A 22,258-nucleotide genomic window follows, 5' to 3' on the forward strand; every position below is an offset into this window, starting at 1 on the left:
CATACTTCTAAATTCCAGTGAATAAAAGCCCAGTCTTTCCAATCTTTCCTCATATGACAGTCCCGCCATCCCGGGAAATAATTTCGTGAACCTACGCTGCACTGCCTCGAGAGCAAGGATGTCCTTCCTTAAATTTGGAGTCCAAAACGGCACACAATACTCCAGATGTGGTCCCACCTGGGTCCTATATAACTGCACAAGGACCTCTTTACTCCGATTCTCAAATCATGTTCCAGTCCATCTTCTCAAGATAAACCTGATGTAGATCTCGTTGTGGACTGACCACTGCTGTCTTACACTTCTGTTGGCGCCACGTTCTGAAATCCCTGACTGTAACCCGACAGGAGCAACATCGTTAGCTCTCGACAGATGGCAAATAGGAGGGATCAAGAGTCAAGTGTCAGGAAGGTTTTATTGTCACATGTTCCAAATAGAACAGTGAAAGACTGACTTGCTGCATTACGAAAGAATATGCATAAACAGTACTAAAAAAAACAACATATGAAGAAACAAGCATGCAACAATAGTGCAAAAAATCAATGTCAAAAATTCAATGTGGTTTGGAGGTTGTCGTGTTTAATCGCCTCATGGCTGTAGGGAAGAACCTAGTGCTGAACCAGGACTTTTCAGGCTCCTATGTTTTCATTCCGATGGCAGGAGTGAAATGAGTGTGTCGCCTGTGTCACTGATGAGGCTGGCTGCCTTTATGAGGCTGCAACGGTAGCGCAGCGGTAGAGTTGCTGCTTTACAGCGAATGCAGCGCCGGAGACACAGGTTCGATCCTGACTACGGGTGCACTGTAAGGAGTTTGTACGTTCTCCCCGTGACCTGCGTGGGTTTTCTCCGAGATCTTCGGTTTCCTCCCACACTCCAAAGACGTACAGGTATGTAGGTTAATTGGCTGGGTAAATGTAAAAATTGTCCCTAGTGGGTGTAGGATAGTGTTAATGTACGGGGATCACTGGGCGGCACGCACTTGGAGGGTCGAAAAGGCCTGTTTCCGGCTGTAGATATATGATATGATATGATAACTCATGTAGATCCCTCGATTGAGAGCTCAGTACCCTTGATATACCTGCTGGGTAGTACTTACATTTTACAGTGTTCCTCTCTCTAGGGCATTCAAGTTGTCGAATCAGACCGTGGTGCAACCGGGCAATATGTTCTCCACTACACAAGTGTAGAAATCCAAGAGAATTGACAGACCGAATCTCGTCAATCTGCTCGGAAAGTAGAGACGTTGATTAGCTTTCTTTATCATTGCATTAATGTGCCGGGTCCAGGAATGATTTTCAGAGATATGCACGTCCAATAATTTGAAGATTTTGACTCTCTTCACCGTCGTCCTGTAGACCTACACAGGATTGTGGGACCTCATTCTTCCATTTCCAATGGCCATAAACATTTCCTTGTGCATTCTGTCCATGAAAGCAAGGCTGTTGCTCTGGAACTCTAAGCATTCTAAATGGTGGTGTAACCCAAAGAGCGAATGCCCAGTGTGAGACAATGGGCATGCTTAGTTTAGGTACCACTGCACCCCTGAAGTTGGAATGATTGATCTCACCGCAGATAATGAGCAGGGCATCAGAGTTTAGTCCTTAAAGGTAGTTCATGACCGAGTATAATTCGTCCACTGGTACCTTACGTTTGGATTTGGGTGTTATGTGATCATAGACGCGTTGATAGAGATGAAATGGCCAGGTAGTTGAAAGGTGCGGCACTTAGTATTCCAGGTGGTCGCCTGAACCATATGTAGCATTATTCAGACCAGACTTCGAGCACTGAGCGCAGTTATGGTCTCCGATCTATGGAAGGAATACATTCAACTGAGAACGTCGGGGGCGGGGTGGGAAAGGGAGACCGTGCTGTCGTTTTTCCAGGGTGGGGAGTCTGGAGCTGGATAACATAGTTTTCAAGGGAGAGACGATAGCGTCAGAAGAGACCTGAGAGGCAATTCAGTTACACAGGAAGTTGTGGGTAGGTGGAACTGGGTGCCAGATGAAGCTAAGGCGATGTCCTTCGATTACAATGTACAAGAGACATTTGAAAGAACAGGTGGATAAAAATGGATGGTGGGACATGGCGAAAACGTGGGGAAGTTGGACTAAATTATTTGGACATATTGCTCGGCCTCGGCATCAGATTCCAAATGGTCTTTGTTCGTGCTGTTTGACTATAACTCTATAAATAGCATCGTCATTGTTTGACTGTAAGAGTCTCAGAGACTATGTAGGCAGTTAGCCTCTATTTGTGCTTTCAGGACTGTCTGCGGTGGGGCATCATTTAGAACCCACCTGCCCTGCTAGAAAATAATTTTATTAAACAAAAATAATATTTAGTATTACTTGAAGCGAGCTGTTCGATGTCCTGATTTTGGCTTCTGAGCCAATGAAGCACGGAACCATATCTGGGGAATAAAATCCTGGGTATTATGCAATTTCGAGCTTTTGAATAATGGGGACATCAAGTGGACGGCAAGGGAACTGCAAACAAGCGCGGCCTCGCCAACGTCTTGTAAACTGTAATATAACGTCCCAAAATCTGCACTTAATACCGTAACAAATGAAAGACATCGTGCCAAAACTTCACTACCATCGTATCCACCGGGGACTCAAAATCCAGTGATCTGTGATGTGCACTCCTCGATCTACCTGTTCTACAGTACTCCGCAGCGTCGAACCGATCACTGGGATGAACCTGGGCTGACTTACATAAATAAAGCAAATCACAGATATCCAAAATAAATGCCGTACGCTATTCCACCGCAAGGACGTGCTACATTCAAACGACAGAAATCAATAAATCACAACTAAACACCAATTGGACGTTATATGGAAAATGCATTTTTCAGGGTCTCTGGGTTGTCACGTCTTTCATTGTCATTGGAGCTCTCTCCCTTAACTCAAACCGAATGCTACCGCAGTTGCAGCTTCACCTGAGGACATCAACATCTTAGCAAAGCTACAGGGAGTAATTTCGTTTGGATTGGCTGAAAGTTTCCTTGATATCCTGGTACTTTTCTGCATTCTGGTTGTAAAATATGAAATGTGCATTTTACAGATCCATTCACTGCAGTCAATTTGTGAGATTTCGATAAACTATCTTGAGATGTTTACACGCGTGTAACATGTAGCACGAACCTGAGTTCGATATTGCTTCTTGCATCCTTAACCACTGACACTTGATCACACTTTACACTTTCTCATTGGTTTCCTTTAGCGACACTAGCCTTTCACTCGGTTGTGGTCAGAATGGGGACTTTGGCGCTGCATTCAGATCCCAGTTTCTACTGATTTGGAAGCCACTCCGGACAATGAGGCAAGTTGAAACCAGTTGTCCCTCTGTTTGGTTTGTTGTTGTCTTCACCTGGGCGCTAATTCCACCTCGTTACATCGTCCTTCCGCAGTAGAACACACGCCATCCGTCCAACCGACCACACATCTTCTCACTTGTTTTTGTTAATCTTCTGTGCATTTTATCGACGGTACTGGGATTATATACTCAACTGCTCAAATTAAGGGCTTCGTCAATTGTGGGGCATCACAATAAATTGTTATTTTGGGGAAGGTCCTTATATATGGTAATTACGGGAGAGCACCGGTAAATGTTCAATTAGGGGAGGGCACCACAAATGGGGATTTGCGGGTGCACCGTTATTGAAGTATGGCGGGTGGATAAACAACAAATACGAAATTAGCGAAGGGAAACTGTAAATTTGGAAATAGGGGAGTGCGCCTGCAAATGGAAAATCAGGAGAAGGCAAACCTACGTAGAATTAGGGGAGGGTCCTGCCTGTTTCCGTGAATGTTCCTACTTCTCTCTGTGAGTATTCGTCTCTATCTCTCTGTGTTTCCCGTCTCTGTCTGCTGGTGTTTCCTAGCTCTATGCGTGCTCCTGATGGTGTCCTTCAAAGGACTTCCACGGTGTGCGAGAAGAAACACACAGGAACATACGCCCATCCACCCTTGTAAATAAGAATACAATGAACAAACTGGAGCTAGGAACATTACTCAGCATTGAACTGTTCCACTGTGTCCCTTCAGTGCATTCTATGTGTTCTCACGTCCAGGCTCGCCTCGTCCATCCTGTAGGGATTGTTCCATGTCGCCCGGTCCCTCGGCCACATTTCAGGGGAATCTGACCACCGAGCTGTGCTTCTGCACCCTGCCAACAATTGAAGCAGGAGGATCCGATGCAGAGAGTTGTAAGAAGCTGGTCAACGGACACGAATGACATCTTACGCGACTACTTTAAGTCAGTAGACTAGTCCATAATCAGGGATTCTGAAGCTAATCTGAATGATTGCGCATCTGCCGTGACTGACTTTATCATTCAGAGTGAAAGACTGCGTGCCGACAGAGTCAATCCGAGTGTTCCCCAATTGTTAACCATGGATGTACGTTCACAAGTGAAGGCTAGGTCCGATTCATAGTCAGTCAGTAAAGGTCGGGAGACCTTATCTATAAATGGGAAGCGAAACTATTATTTAAGGATCAAGAGTCACCATTGCTAAAACATTTAATTAATATATTGTTGAAAACAGTTAAAGCTAATGATAAAAGATTTTTTCTAACAGCTAAAACTCCATTAGTAAAAAATAGGTTACTGCCGTTTGCTTGGAATAATCAAATATTACAAGTCTGGGAACAGAAGGGTATTAAACATATGGGAGATTGCTACGAAGGAAATAATTTTTTGACATTTTCTCAATTGAGAAACAAATATCAAATTCCAGGGAATAGTATTTTTTTCTATTATCAATTACAATCTTTTTTAAGGGAAAAGTTAGGTAATTCAATGTCGTTATTTCAAATTAAAGGAATTGAATCCCTGATTCAGGGCAAGGACACTAAAAAATGTATATCTTCAATGTATAAATTGTTACAAAAATCTAGTCCAAAGACAGGAATTCAAAAATCAAGACAAAGATGGGAAACAGATCTGAATATTAGCATTGATGAACCAAGTTGGGAAAGATTGTGTTTAGAAAGTATGAAAAATACTATTAATGTGAGATATAGTTTAGTACAATACAATTTTTTATATCAACTATATTTAACTCCGAAAAAATTAAACAATTTAAATCCAAATTTACCTGAAATTTGTTTTAGATGCAACCAGGATGTGGGTACTTTTTTACACTCCACATGGGCATGTCCTAAGGTAACTCCTTTTTGGAAAGACCTAAAAAACTTTTTGGAACAATTGATGAATAAGACCATACCATAGGATTCAAGGTTGTTTTTATTGGGAGATACTAAAGGAATATTACCAAGATTAATTTTAGATAAATATCAGGAAAGATTTCTTAAAATGGCAATAGCAATAGCAAAAAAATGTGTGGCGGTCACTTGGAAAGATCACAATGAAATAAGAATTGCAAGATGGTATGCAGAAATGCGTAGTTGTATCCCATTAGAAAAAGCTACTTATAATCTGAGAAATAAATATGATTTCTTTTTGAAACTTTGGAACCCATTCACTTTAAAACTAAGAATAAGAATTGGAAATATTTAATTTTAGGATTGTTTTGATACCCATAAAAAGAATTTAATAAGAAATTAGCCGGAAGTGTTTCCTTCTTGTCTCCAGGTTTCCTTCTTTCTTCTTTCTTTCTTTCTTTCCTTTTTTATTTTTAGTTCTTTATCTTTCTTCTTCTCCTTTTTCCTCTTTTTTCTAACTGGGGGTGGGGGGGAGGGGGGTTGTGGGTGGGGAGATAATACAGAACAATACAGGTATAATCGAATTTAAAATGTATAATCAATTTATAATGTAGGTACCATCGCGTACTATGAGTTCATACATGTATTTGTTTTGTTAAAATGTAAATAAAATTAATTAAAAAAAGAGAAGGAGCAAGGACGACCGTTGGCTGAAAGCAAGCAAGTAAGTGAATGTTAATTGCAGGTAAAAAGGCAGTTTAAAAAGAGCGCCAAAGGGGACGCTAGCAGACAGTCAGGAAAGCGCATACCTCCAAGATGTCAGGAAGGCATGATAGAAGCGAGTACGTGGATTGGCTGATCAATTAAAATAGAAGTTTGGTAAATTAGCTAATTAGGCAAATTAGAGACTGATATTAACAAGGTTTGCAGCCCTGTCCGGGTGCAGCCCTGTCGAGGGAAGTGCCCTGTGAGAAAAGTGCGAGTCTTTGGCTGCGATTCTTAGGTGAGAAGGTGAGAGTTGTTTTTGAACCTGATTTGTTTTTACACAATAATGTAATGGCAGATCAGTTGGTGCACTGTGTTTCCTGCAGGATGTGGGAAGGTAGGGACACCACTGGAGCTTCTGGGAGCTACACCTGCAAGAACTGTGTCCAGGTGCAGCTCCTGAATGGACGTGTGGTGGAGTTGGAGAAACTGCTGGATGACCTCAGGACCATCCGCGAATGCGAAAGTTTCCTGTACGGGACCTACTGTGAGGCTGTCACGCCAAGGGTCCAGGTCGAGCGAAGGTGGGAGACTGTTTCAGGGGGGAGTGAACGTAGACTCCAGGAGACCCAGGTGGCTGTGCCTATTGCAAACAGGTGCACCCTCTTGGGAGTTGTCGGGGCAGAAGACGCTTCCAGTTCGAGCGGCGGACAGCTTGGCGGCTCTAATCCAGGCAAGGAGACTCGACCGGAAAGACCGAAGTCAGGAAGAGCCATAGTAGTGGGTGACTCAATTGTCAGAGGTACGGACAGTAGATTCTGTGGCGGAAGGCGGGACTTGAGGATGGTCTGTTGCCTTCCTGGTGCCAGGGTTCAAAACATCAGTAACCGGCTTCAGAGCATCCTAGCGAGGGAAGGCGATCAACCGCAAGTAGTTGTGTACGTGGGCACGGACGACGTCGGGAGGAATAGGAAGGAGGTACTGCAACAAGAGTTTAGAGAGTTGGGAAGAAGACGTCGAAGTAGGACGTCGAGGGTGCTTACCTCTGGACTGTTACCTCGTGCTAGTGAGGGCAGAAACAGAGAGATCGAGGATATGAATGTATGGCCGAGGGGCTGGAGCAGGGAGCAGGGGTTTAGATTCTTAGACCACTGGGATCTCTTCTAGGGTAGGGGTGACCTGTACAAAAGGGACGGGTTGCACCTTAACAGCAGGGGGACCAACATTCTGGCAGGCAGGTATGATAGTGCTACACGTGTGGCTTTAAACTAAGTAATGGTGGGGGGGGGGGGGGGTTGACAAATTGGGAATATGAAGATGGAGTTAAAGGGGAAGCGAATAGAGGAGAAGTTGCAAAGGACTCTGGAATAAATGGGAAGGGAACTTCTGGATGGGATAAGAGAGTCAGATCAGGGCCATTTGTGACCGATGTGAGAGGGGAGGGGAATAGCGAAGTTAAAGTGTTGTATTTAAATGCGCGAAGTATGAAAAATAAAGTGGATGAGCTAGAGGCTTAGTTAGACATAGGCAAGTATGATGTTGTGGGAATCACAGAGACAAGGCTACAAGAGGACCTGGGTGGGAGCTGAATATTCAGGGGTACACAACGTATAGAAAAGACAGACAGGTGGGCAGAGGGGCTGCTGTCGTTCTTTTGGTAAGGAATGATATTCACTCCCGTGCAAGGGGGGACATAGAATCAAGAGATGTAGAATCAGTATGGATAGAAATAAGGAATTGTAAGGGTAAAAAGACCGTAATGGGAGTTATCTACAGGCACCCAAAGAGTAGCGTCGTCAGAGGGTGTAAGTTGAATCAAGAACTAAAATTGGCATGTCGCAAATTTAATGCTACGGTAGTTATGGGAGATTTCAACATGCAGGTAGACTGGGAAATCAGATTGGTAATGGACCCCAGGAAAGAGAGTTTGTGGAGTGTCTCCGAGATGGATTCTTAGAACAGCTTGTACCAGAGCCTACCAGGGAGAACGCAATTCTGGATTTAATGTTGTGTAATGAACCTGATCTGATAAGGGGACTCGAGGGAAAACAGCCAGTAGGATGCAGTGATCACAATATGATAAGTTTTACTTTACAAATTGAGAGGGAGATGGGAAAATCGGAAGTGTCAGTATTACAGTATAGCAAAGGGGATTACAGAGGCATGAGGCAGGAGCTGGCAAGTATTTGAATGGAAGGAAGCCCTAGCAGGGAAGACGGTGGAAAAGCAATGGCAGGTATTCCTGGGAATAATGCAGAAGTTGCAGGATCAATTTATGCCAAAGAGGAGGAAAGATTCTAAGGGGAGAAAGATGCACCCGTGGCTGACAAGGGCAGTCAAGGACATCATAAAAATAAAAGAGAAGAAGTATAACGTACAAAGAAAAGTGGGAAGCCAGAGGATTGGGACTCTTTTAAAGAGCAACAGAAGATAACTAAAAAGGCAATACGTGGAAAAATGATGAGGTACGACGGTAAGCTAGCCAATAAAATAAAGGAGGATAGTAAAAGCATTTTTAGGTATGTGAAAAGGAAAAAAATAGTCAAGGCAAATGTGGGTCCCTTGAAGTCAGACGCAGGGGAATTTAATATGGGGAACAAGGCAATGGCAGACGAGTTGAACCGGTACTTTGGATCTGTCTTCACTAAGGAAGATACAATCAATCTCCCAGATGTTCTAGTGGCCAGAGATCTTAGGGTGACGGAGGAACTGAAGGAGATTAACATGAGGCAGGAAATGGTGTTGGGTAGACTGACGGGACTAAAGGCCGATAAATCCCAAGGGCTTGATGGTCTTCATCCCATGGTACTTAAGGAGGTGGCTCTATAAATCGTGGACGTCTTGGTGATCATTTTCCAATGTTCTATAGATTCAGGATCAGTTCGTGTGGATTGGAGGGTAGCTAATGTTATCCCACTTTTTAAGAAAGGAGGGAGAGAGATAACGGAAAATTATAGACCAGTTAGTCTGACATTAGTGGTGGGAAAGATGCTGGAGTCAGTTCTAAAAGACGAAATTGCGGAGTATTTGGATAGCAGTAACAGGATCGTTCCCAACCAGCATGGAGTTTTGAAGTGGAAATCATGCTTGACTAATCTTCTGGAATTTTTTGAGGATGTAACCAGGAAAATTGACAGGGGAGAGCCGGTGGATGTGGTGTACCTCGACTTTCACAAATCCTTCGACAAGGTCCCACATAGGAGACTAGTGGGTAAAATCAGAGCACATGGTATTGGGAGTAGGGTACTGACATGGATAGAAACTTGGTTGATAGATAGAAGCAAAGAGTGGGGATAAATGGGTCCCTTTCAGAATGGCAAGCAGTGACTAGTGGAGTACCGTAAGGCTCGGTACTGGGACCGCAACTATTTACAATATACATTAATGACTTGGATGAAGGGATTAGAAGTAACATTAGTGAATTTGCAGATGATACAAAGTTGGGTGGTAGTGTGAGCTGTGAGGAAGATGCTATGAGGTTGCAGGGTGACTTGGACAGGTTGTGTGAGTGGGCGGATGCATGGCAGATGCAGGTTAATGTGGATAAGTGGTGGTAAGAATAAGAAGGCAGATTATTATCGGAATTGTGTCAAGTGAGGAAAAGTACAACGAGATCTTGGTGTCCGAGTGCATCAGTCACTGAACGGAAGTATGCGGGTATAGCAGGCACTAAAGAAAGCCAATGAAATGTTGGCCATCCTAACAAGAGGAGTTGAATATAGGAGCAAAGAGGATCCTATACAACTGCCTTCTGCAGTTGTATAGGATCCTCGTGAGATCGCACCTGGAGTACTGTGTGCAGTTATGGTCTCTAAATTTGAGGAAGGATATTCTTGCTAATGAGGGCGTGCAGCGTCGGTTTACTGGGTTTATTTCCCGGAGTAGCGTGACTGTCGTACGTTGAAAGACTGGAGCGGCTAGGCTTGTATTCACTGGACGTTAGAAGGATGAGAGGGGATCTTATCGAAACATATAGAATTATTAAGGGGTTGGACACGTTAGAGGCAGGAAACATGTTCCCAATGTTGGGGGAGTCCAGAACCAGGGGCACAATTTAAGAACAAGGGGTAGGCCATTTGGAACGGAGATGACGTAAAACCTTTTCAGTCAGAGAGTTGAAAATCTGTGGAATTCACTGCCTCATAAGGCAGTGGAGGCCAGTTCTCTAAATGCATTCAAGAGCGAGCTAGATCGAGCTCTTACGGATAGCGGAGTCAGGGATATGGGAAGAAGGCAGGAACGGGGTACTGATTGAGAATGATCAGCCATGATCACATTGAATGGCGGTGCTGGCTTGAAGGGCCGAATGGCCTATTCCTCCCCCTATTGTCGATTGTCTATTGTCATACAAGTCAAACGATCCCAAGCGGTACAATAAGCCACGCCATGGTCTCCGGAGAACCCTCAAGGATGCCAAAAGACAATACCGGGACAAACTTGAGTCCCAGTATAATCTCTGGGACACAGTGAGAACGTGGCAAGTTTGATTAAGATAACTGGATGCCAAGCAAGTTTAGGCAACATCACTGGTAAAAGTGCGGCCCTACACGATGAACGGAATGCTTCCTGTGCTCGCTTCGAGCAGAAGGCGGTGACACCTGACTCTTCAGACTCCAGTGTGCCTCTCCCCAGTGTATCAGTTGCAGAGGTTAGAGCGGTCTTCCTGATGGTAACCCCACGTAAAGCAACAATCCCAGACGGAGTTCCTGTCCGTGTCCTTAGTAGCTGCGTGGAATAGCTAGCACGTGTATTCGAGGACATCTTTATGCTCTCCTTCCTCCGTTCTCAGTTACTCAGTTGCTTCGAGAAGACCATCATCATCAAGACCTCAAGTTTAATCGACCACCGAAGAGTGGCCTTGACATTCACGATCATGAAATGTTTTGGAAGGCTTGTCATGGAACGCATTAAATCCAGTCTACCCAGCGGCCTTGACCCACTGCAGTTCGCCAACCGCCACAAGAGATCCACGGACGATACCATCGCACTCGCCCTACACTCATCCCCAGATCACCTGGATGAGAGAAACACCTACGTAATACTCCTATTTCGAGACTAAAGTGACTTAAATTGCATTATACCATCCAAGCTTATCATCAATCTCGCGGGACTATTCTGCATTTTGTCTCTTCCTGTTTGTTCTGTCTGATTCATTTGAGTTTGAGCTGTGTGTATCTATCTGCGGTATATCTGATCTGAGTAAATAGCACGAAAAGCCAAACTTTTCACTGTTCCTCGATGCAAGTGACATTTGGAGACCGTCCCGAACCTACCAATTTGACATTAGTAACAACCGTGATCAGAGCGGGAATGCCCGTATAATGATGGAGACAAAGATAGTCGATGTGACACTAATGGTGTTGATATGCAAGAGAAAGCGATGAGTAGTCGTCAAGCACACAAAAAAACCTGCTGGACAAAGCGAAGAGAAGGCGAGGAACGGGGACAGGGGGCAGAATACAGTAAAGTGCTGAAACTGAATCGTTGACCTTAGTAATTGCCGGGATTCTGAAATACAAGAGTGGAGCAAGATAAACGCAGAAGACTCAGATGACACCCGTGGAGTAAGGTAAACGTATCGATTGTCTAAATGAGTGACCTGATAAAAGAAATGATATCCCAAAACAAATGCACATTTCGCACAACTCAAGCGTACCTCAGTTAGAGTGTAAATTACATCGACATTGCACCTGAACATTCCTACAAAATCAGTTCAAGCCGAACAATAGAAATAGAAATAGCCGATAATGCTTACTCATTGCTCAAGTTGATTTGGTAGTTATATTCCAAATGTTGTGGCTGAATAAATGCACCATCCTCCCCATGTTTGAACTAACGTTTCTGAAAGCTCGTTCTTTATACCCATCACCATCTGAGTGTAAAGGTTTTTCCGTGCAGTTCTTTGTAAATCTTGCCTCTCTTAACGTAACCCTCTGACCTCTGTTATTTGATTCCCCATTCTGGGTAATTGACACAGTTCATCCACACTATTTATTCCCCTCTCGATTTATAGGCCTTTCTAAGATTACCTCCCAGCCTCCTGCCATCCAAGGAATATGGAACGTAACTCCACCTAGAGCTCCGGCCGGACAAATAATTATGAGCGAATCCCTGCTTTAACTAACGACGGTCATACCACAAATGGAAAAAAATACATAGACTGGACTGAGAGCCACGAGTCACACTGCAGAGAAACAGCACAGCAACTATCGTTTTCTACGATTTCCAATTAATAAGTACCATTTACCAGCACATGCTCCGTAGACTATTATCCTTTGACGTTGTCTCATTTAAAGAGCGCGATACATATCTTCAACTCGGTGCAGAGATTGAATTCCTCGAAAAAAAGTGGCCTTCAAAGGACCCACAGTTGATCAGATCGTCTACCCTCTCACCTTCACGATAGTACGTACATACGGATAGTACGGACTACCATCCCTACTCCATGGCGGATATTTCTCTATGGAACAGATGCGCTACACTACTGCAAACTATGGTCTGCATTCTGTGTCTTCCCTTTGCTTCACCTATTGTTCTTGAGTTTGAACTGATAATATTTGTATATTATCGTATTTAATCTGTTTGGACCGCATATAAAGCAACTTTATTCATGCGGCTCGATACACGTGGCAATAATGAACCTGAACCTGAAGCCTAAATCTCAATCCAACTTTCAACTTAATTGTTTATACCTTTACAAACCAAGGAGGCCTCATAGTTAATAGAAGCATTGTATCATTAATATTTTTACCTATGCACATCGGCACAGTTTAATACGAATTTTGCATCGGGTTCAATTAAGAATTTGTGTTTCTATAGAACTCGAGTTCTCCAAAATGCAAAGAACGATGGACCGGAATTATGCAAGGAGGCTTGAGAAAAGATTGTTAAATATTCCAAATAATTAACAAATCGGGTTTGGTGGAAATAATTAAAAAACATTCAGAAAGATATTCTGTATCATGAACTATATTCTTCATTCTGTATCTTCCCCTCAACCCGATCTATTGGACTTGCCTTTACACTAATTGTTTTTGTGTGTGGAATATTTGAAGTGAGTGAAAAGCGTGCAAAACAAAGCTTTGCACTGCATCTCGTTACATGTGATAATAATAGACCTACCCTGACCAAATGACCTGAGATAAATAACAACTCTGATCAGAGCGAGAATGTTCGTACTGCATTGCTGACTAAGGTTGTACACGAGACACAGACGGTGTTGATATAAAAGAGAAGGTAATGAGTGGCCGTTAACCAGAAATGGATTGTTGGGCAATTGCGAGGAGAAGGTGAAGTGTGGGGACAGGAGTAAGAAAACAAAACACAAATTCCTTCCTCAGTTTCCTGTAAATCTTGCCACTCTGACTTGGAGCAATCACATTGATGCGACACCCAAGAACGCACACAAACAAAAACAAAAAGACAAATGTCATGTCTCCTGTTATCCTTGCAAAAACAAGCAAATCGTCACCTTGCATGGCAGCTTGTTTTTGGCGCAACTATGCCAAGACCGCGAGAAATTACAGAGGGTTGTAAATATAGCCCAGTCTATCACAGAGCCCAGACCAATCATATTATCTATCTACACTCCACGCTGCATAACATTATCCAAACACCCAACATAATCAAAGACTTGGCCAATCCCGCTCAGTTCTTCTTCCCCCAACTCCAATCCGGCAAATAGTAGAGATGCTTGAAAGCGCGCATCACAAACTTAGGAATAGGTTAATTTCCTCCGTTATTGGGCTTATGAACGGTCCCTCCATAGGCTAGGATACTATTCAAATCCCTCTACCCCATTATGGACATTGAACTTCGTCTGAGGTACAGATGTACAACAATGCGCTACCAGAGCCATCACCATCCGGGCTAACCAGAAGCCATGGCTGACAGGGGAGGTCCATGGGCTGCTGAGGGTCCGCAACATTGCCTTCAGAGAGGGCAATCCAGCCGGTCTCAGAGCAGCCAGGGCCAAACTTTCCAGTGGCATCAGGAAAGCCAAACAACACTACACCCGGCGCATCACAGCCCACTTCAGTGACAGCAGAGACACACGGAGCCTGTGGAAGGGTATTAGGACTATCACGGGCTACAAACCCCTACCACAAACCTGTGACAGTGACACCTCTCTCCTGAACGACCTCAACGGCTTCTTCGCACGCTTTGAAGGACAGAGCAACACACCTGCGCAGAAAACAACTCCCCCCCCCCCCCCCCCCCCCCCCAACGACCAGGCTATTTGTCTGTCTCCAGGCAGTGCGAGGAGCACACTGTTAAGGATTAACACCCGAAAAGCTTCTGGACCTGACAACATTCCTGGTCGTGTGCTAAAAGACTGCGCAGCTGAACTCACAGATGTCCTCACAGACATCTTCAACATCTCCCTCAGCCAGGCTGTTGTTCCCTCGTGCTTCAAAGAAACCACCATCATACCTGTGCCCAAGAAGTCCTCTCCATCCTGCTTCAACGACTACCGCCCTGTAGCGCTGACTTCAACCATCATGAAGTGCTTCGAGAGGCTAGTCATGAAGCAGATCAGATCCAACCTCCCCCCCTCCATGGACCCGTTTCAGTTTGCATATCGAGCTAAGCGGTCCACTTAGGATGCCATCTCCTCTGATCTACACCCAGCCCTCACCCACTTGGACACTAAAAACTCACATGTTAGGATGCTGTTCATAGACTTTAGCTCAGCATTCAACACCATCATCCCCCAGCAGCTGGTTTGTAAACTAACAAACCTGGGCCTCAGCCCCCTTCTCTGCAACTGGCTGCTGGACTTCCTCACTGCCAGACCCCAGTCTGTACGGGTCGGCAGCAACACATCGGACACCATCACGCTGAGTACGGGGGCCCACAAGGATGTGTGCTAAGTCCCCTGCTCTTCACCTTGCAGACCCACGACTGCACACCCACCCACAGCTCCAACCACTTCGTCAAGTTTGCGGACGACACAACCGTGGTGGGTCTCATCAGCAACAACGACGAGACCCACTACAGGAAGGAGGTGAACCAGCTGGCCGCGTGGTGCACAGACAACAATCTCTTCCTGAATGTGGAGAAAACAAAGGAGATTGTTGTCGACCTCAGGAGATCGCACACCCAACACCCCCACCCACTGACCATCAATGGTGCTGCTGTGGAGCAGGTGAGCAGCACCAAATTCCTGGGGGTGAACATCACCGAGGATCTCTCCTGGAGCAACAACACCACGTCCATCGCCAAGAAAGCCCAGCAGCGCCTCTACTTCCTCCGCAAACTGAAGAGAGCGGGAGCCCCCACACCCATCATGTACACTTTTTACCGAGGCGCCATCGAGAGCATCCTCAGCAGCTGCATTACTGTGTGGTTCGGAAGCTGTACAGCCTCCAGCCTCAAGAACCTGCAGCGCATAGTAAACACTGCTGAGAGGATCACTGGCGCCTCACTCCCAACACTCCTGGTCCTTTACACCACCCGCCTCACCCGCAAAGCATTTAGCATTGTGGGTGACCCCTCCCACCCCTCCAACAGCCTCTTCACCCTCCTGCCTTCAGGGAGAAGGTTTCGCAGCCTGAGGTCGAGCACCATCCGACTAAAGAACAGTTTTTTTCCACCAGGCTGTCAGGATGCTGAACTCTCTCCCCTCCCTCCCTCCTCTCTCCCCTGCCCCCATTGGACCTGGACTTTAACACCCCACACACACGCACATCCAGCACCAGACACTTTTTTTAACGCTGCTATGGACAGACTTTGCACGACTGTTCATTATTTTTTATTGTAATATATTCATCTTCATCTTTTTTTCATTGAAGTGACTATATTTTATTAAACTGTATATATTGACTGTTGTTTGCTGTGCCTTTTTAATTTTAACTTTTAATGCACTTTATTCCTCGGGATTGTGGGAAACGGTATTTCGATTTTCTGCCTGTGTAAACTAACTGAAAATTGACAATAAAGCTGACTTTGACTTTGACTTTGACGTTGACAATGCCGATATATGGATTCTGCACTCTGTAACTTGCACTTTGCTCTATCTATTGTCATGTGTCATACACCGCAGGAACAGGTCCTTCGGCCCAGCCTGCCACGGCCGATCAATGTACCCATATACAACTTCCCAACTGCCGCTGTGGCCCTGAATCACTTTCAACTCTTCCTAGATGTGCTTGTCCGAATGTAATTTAAATGATCTTATAGTTTCTACTTCAACTACCTATTTTTGCACCTCATTCTATATCTCTGCTACCCACTGTGCGAATCCATACACCTACCACGCTCTGAACGGATACACAAGTGCCTTTGATCCACGAGTTTGAACCGATAGTAGCAATATATGAGAAATGTAATCTGTTTGGATAGCATGCAGAACAAATTTGTTTGCTGCAGCTCGGAACATGTAACAATATTAAATCTAAAACTGAAGCTAAAACCTAAAGCGTCTATCACCTTCTGTACTTACAACAACACGAAACCAGCGGGTTGTTTCATCAGTCATAGAGGCATTGCTTCATCCGTCGTTCTAGCTGTGCACCTCGGCACAGTTAATAATATTTTTGAACGAATTATTTGCCTTCTGTTTTCACAGAACTCGAGTTCTCCAACTGCACTTGTCCAGTTCTCCGGAGAACGGAATTAGGCAACGTGACAATATTCAGCATGATATTCTATGTAATGAATTATATTCTGCATTCTGTATCTTCCTCGCTCCATCTCCAGGGCTTTAACTGATTGTAACCGATGGTATAACTGAACTGAATGGATAGCGTGCAAACCGACGCTTTTCGCTGCACCTTGGAACATGTGATAATAATAGACGTAGTCTATCATCACCTAACCTAATGATCTGACATAAGTACCAAGTATGATCAGAGCTGAATAATCGGACTAAGATGACTACTAAGATTTTCCATGTAACACAAACTGTATTGATATACAAAAGAAGGTACTGAATAGGGGTTAACCACAAAAGAACTGTTGGGAAAATGAGAAGAAATGGAGAGGAGTCGGCACAGGAGGAAGATCACAGTAAAACTCCTGATACCGTATCGCGGACCGTATTAATGACTGTGCATGTGCATTACTGGAACATAAACAATACACAACAGGTGCAGGAGTAGATCATTCGGCCCCTCGAGCCAGCATCGCCATTCAATGTGATGATCATGGCTGATCATTCTCAATCGGTACTCCGTTCCTGCCTTCTCCCCGTACCCCGTGACTCCGCTATCCTTAGGAGCTCTATCTAGCTCTCTCTTGAAAGCGTCCAGAGAATTGGCCTCCACTGCCTTCTGAGGTAGAGAATTTCACAGATTTACAACTCTGAGTGAAAAACGTTTTCCTCTTTTCAATTCCAAATGGCCTACCCCTTATTCTTAAACTGTGGCCCCTGGTTCTGGACTCCCCCAACATTGGGAACATGTTTCCTGCCTCCAACGTGTGCAATCCCTTAATAATCTTATATGTTTCAATAAGATCCCCTCTCATCCTAATTTCCAGTGCATACAAGCCAGGTCGCTCCAGTCTTTGAACATACGACAGTTCCGCCATTCCGGGAATTAACCTAGTGAACCAACGCTGCACGCCCTCAATAGCATAACAATAGAGTAAAAAATAATACACTCACAAGACTGATGATATCCATCCAAAGTGGAAAAATTAGATAATGTCAGAAGGGAATGATCTTATCAAATTTCGTACCATACACCCAGCACCCTCTTCGTGTCAAATCTTCCTTCACATTCCCAGTAAATTTGGCCCCTCTCACCTTAAACCTATGAGATGTGACTTTTGCGACTCCATCCTCGGTAAAAGATTGCATTCATCCTATCTATACCTCTCATGATTTTACACACCTTCATATCTTCACCCCTCAGCTTCCTTCACTCCTGTGAATAAAGTCCTCACGTCTCTGACAACGCGAACAAAGAAGGAAAGAGTAGAACAGCCCTGCTATAACTACTGACGGTGATACCACATGTGGCGAAACGCGCAGAGCCTGGATTAAGAGTCATCGTCCTGCAGCAGAGAAACAGTCCCAGCAAATCTCTATGTCAATGCTATCCAATTACAGAATCACATTTAATAGCACTTGGACCATACAGTATTATGCCTTGGAACTCTCTCTTTTAAACAATGTGATTCTTACTTTTAAAGTGGTGTACAGTAAGAAGTCGAGATTTATCCCTCGCATCAATTGGCTGTGAAACGACCAACAATTGACCAGATCCTCTACACTGTGCAGTTGTTAAGAAAAACATTCATGCGGCATCCAAGAAGGCATATGGGGAGGAGTTGGCTGCGCCTAACGGCTGCGGCTCTCTGGCAGTCTGTTTGTCTTTTTTTCTTTTTTTTGTTTGTGTCGGTGTTGGGATGGTTTTTGTTTCTGTTTTTGGCTGTGTATGTGTGGTGGGGGGGTGGGGTGTGGGTGTGGGGTGTGGGGGTGGGGTGGGGCGGGGGAAACCTTTCTTTTATTAGGTCTCTTCCCCGGGGCGCAGCTCGCCCGCGGGGCCTTCCATCGCCGGCGCGGCTCGGCTGCGGGACTTAACATCGCCAGCGCGGCTCGGCCGCGGGACGTTTCAGTGCTCGGTGCGGCTCGGCCGCTGGACTTAACATCGCCCGGTGCGGCTCGGCCGCGGGACGTTTCGGTGCCTGGTGCGGCTCGGCCGCGGGACGTTTCAGTGCCCGGTGCGGCTCGGCCGCTGGACTTAACATCGCCCGGTGCGGCTCGGCCGCGGGACGTTTCAGTGCCCGGTGCGGCTCGGCCGCGGGACGTTTCAGTGCCCGGTGCGGCTCGGCCGCGGGACGTTTCGGTGCCCGGTGCGGCTCGGCCGCTGGACTTAACATCGCCCGGTGCGGCCGCGGGACGTTTCGGTGCCCAGGGCGGCTCGGCCGCGGGGCCTTCCATCCCCTTGCGGGGGCTGTGCGTGTCGTTTGCCTCGGTTGGGGTCGAGCTGCCTGTCCGTGGGTGCGGGGGGAAGAGAGGGGAAGTTTTGTTGCCTCCATCACAGTGAGGGGGTGTTTGGAGTCACTGTGATGGATGTTTGTGTTGGGGTCGGGTGTCCTGTGTTCTTTTCTTTTTTGCTGTGTTTTGTGTGACTGCTGAAATTTCGTTCGGTGTAAAAAGCCGAGTGACAATAAAGTGTTGTTATGTTATGTTATGTTATGTCAAAGCCTGTACTTCATGAGGAGACTGTATACATTTGGCATGTCTAAAGTGACTCTTACAAGCTTCTTGGGATGTACCGCAGAAAGCATATTGTCGAGTTGCACCACAGTTTAGATTGCGAACAAGTCTGCCAAGGCATCGAGAAATTACAAAGAGTTATAAACGCTGCCAATCCATCACACAGACCAGACGTCCACCATTGCCTCCATGTTCACTTTACGCTGCCTCGAAAAGAAAACACCGAACGCAATCGGACCTGTTCTATCGCGACTGAAATCCCGCACAACGTACAAAAGTTTGAAAGCGAGCCCGACAGGATTAAGGAGTAACTTATTTTCCTCCGTTATCAGGCTTCTAAACGGTCACCTCATAGACTAATTTACTGTTTAATTCGCTTCTACCCCTTTGCGGACATTAGACGTTGTCTATGTAACTGATGCACTACAAAACACTTCAATGCTGCGAGCTATATTCTGCACCCTGTACCTTCCACATTGCACTATCTTTTGACATAGTCATCGAGTCCGACAGCATGGTAACCGGACTTTCGACCAAGCTTTCCCATGCCGACCAATGTGCCTCATCTGCACCAGTCACTCCTGCCCACCTTTCGCCACATTACTCTAAATCTTTCCAATTCATGAGGCAGTCTAACTGACTTTGAACGTTTGTTATAATTTCTGCCTCAACTATTTGCTTTCGGTGCAGAGATGAAGTCAATATTTATCTGTGGAGGAAGGGGGCTGTCAAAGGAACAACAATTGATGAGATCCTCCACTCTGTGCAGTTTGGAAGAACGACATGTTCCATACTCCTGTTTCAAGGGATCACCTCCCCGCTCTATCACTGAATGCTCGATTTTAGCACCCACAGCCCACAATTAGCAAGGACAGGTGGCACCTCGCCAACAATAACTTCGAAGACTGTAGCACTGCAATAATCCGTTCTCAGTCCACTACTACACCTCCTTTACACTCGCGACCGTACAGCCATGTTCGACTCTAATTATACATAAAAGTTTGCAGAAGACATCGTTGTGAGTGGCCAAATGATGGGCAATGACGAGACGGTGTATAAGAAGGAGATAGTGAACTTATTGACATGACGACTTGACAATAACTCCTCTTTGAATGCCAGCAAGAAGAAGGAGGTAGTTATTGACTTCAGAAAGCAATGGAGAGTATTTTCCCCAATGGGCATCAATGGCACGGAATGGAAAAAGGTTGAGAGCTCAAGTTCCATGGCGTTAACATTGCCAACGGGATGTCGTGGAGCAATCGCATTGACGCGTAATCCACGAAGGCACACCAGCCTACTTCACAAGGAGACTGGGGAACTTGGCATGTCTCGGGAGTTTCTTATAAAACTTTTAGAGATGGACCCTGGAAAGCACATTGTCGGTTGTATCACAGTTTGGTTTTGGAACAGCTCTGACAAGACCGGGTGAAATTCCAGAGAGTTGCAAATATAGCCCAATCTATCATGCAGACCAGACGACCATTGATTCCATCTACACTTCACGCTGCTTCGGGAAAATAGGTCAAAATCATCAAATACGTCGAAACGGGGTCAGATGTTCTCTCCCATGCTCTTATTCGGCTGAATGTACAGAAGGTTGAAAGCGCGCATCACCAAACATCGGAATAGCTTATTTTCCTCAGTTATCAGTCTTCTGCACGTCCCTCCAGATGCTGGGGTACTGTTCGATTCGTATCTCCCCATTGCACATATTGGACTTTGTTTAAAAACTAATGCTCCACAATAAGCTACAATTCTGAGAACTATTCTGCACTCTGTATCTCCATCTATTGTCATTCAGTCAAACAGTACGGTAACAGATCCTTCGACCCTGCTTGCCCATGCCCACCAATGTGCCCTATCTATGCTCGTCCCATTTACAGCGTTTGGCCAAAATCACGCGAAATCGTTTCTGTCCATGTACCTGTCCAAATGTATTTTAAATATTGTCATAGCTTTTGCCTCAACGACCTCGCTTGGCAAATTATTCTATATGCCCATCACCCTCTGTGTAAATCCATATTCCCACCACCCCCTGTGTGAATCGATAGACCCGGCACCTTCTGCCTTCTCGTTTGAACTGATTGTATCAGTAAGGTACATTTGGTCAGTTTGGATAGCATGAAAAACAAACGTATTTAATGTTCTTAGGTACATGTGACAACAATAAACATAACACAAAAGCTAAAACGCCATGCACGTCATTTCTTAATTGTTTACAACAACACAGACCAAGCGGGATGTCTCGTGGGTTATGGAAGGATTGCATCATCCTTCGCGCCACCTGCGCACTTTGGCACAGTTAAATAACATATTTTGTACATGTGGGAAGGAATGTTGTGCTTTACCCGTACCCTATATTTAACTTTACCCAGATATGCACAGACGTAAAAAGTAAAGCACTCATAGAGCAGTGGCGAGTCCATTGAACAATTCGGTTTAAGAAGGGCCTTAGCGAAGTACATCGAGGAACAGTGTGAGCAAGCTCAAGCTGCTTCAAAATCGTACAATAACTGGAGGATTTTTATGCCCTCATGACACAATGGTTAACCGTGGAGTTGAAATAAACCATCATTAATCAATGTCCCTGTAACCTTTCATCTTTGTGTTTCCCCAAAGTTAACTTTAATCTTGGGTTTCTTGTGTTTAGAAACCTCCCACCGATGACGTACTGGTGTATTTGTCAGACCCTGAACAGTCTTTGTTACAGTTATTTTATGTTTTGGAACAATATGGATCCTTCTCTGGCTATAAGTTAAATGTTATAAAAACACAAATTCTTAGTTTCAAATATAGCCCCTCAGTAAAAGTAAGGGAAAAGTTTAACTTGAGGTGGGATGTTGAATCCATGAGATATCTGGGAATAAACATTCCAATAGATCTGACTAAACTGCACTTGCTTAACTACCTCCCATTGAACAATAAGATCAGGGAAGACATTAGGAGGTGGGACCTAATACCTTATCTTAATTTTGGATCTCGTATTGAATCGGTCAAAATGGTTATGTTACCGAGGCTGTTGTATCTCTTTCAATCACTTCCACTAGATATATCAGACCAACAATTTCAAGAATGGGATAAACATATCTCGAGGTATATTTGGCAGGGACAAAGACCAAGAATCAGATACCAGGGGTTACAACTGACCAAAAATAAAGGTGGGGTTGCACTCCCGTGCTTGAAAGACTATTATGCAGCTGCTCAGCTGAGAACATTAATTTAT

This window comes from Rhinoraja longicauda, chromosome 8 (assembly GCF_053455715.1).
Source record: "Rhinoraja longicauda isolate Sanriku21f chromosome 8, sRhiLon1.1, whole genome shotgun sequence".
Taxonomy (NCBI): Eukaryota; Metazoa; Chordata; class Chondrichthyes; order Rajiformes; family Arhynchobatidae; genus Rhinoraja; species Rhinoraja longicauda.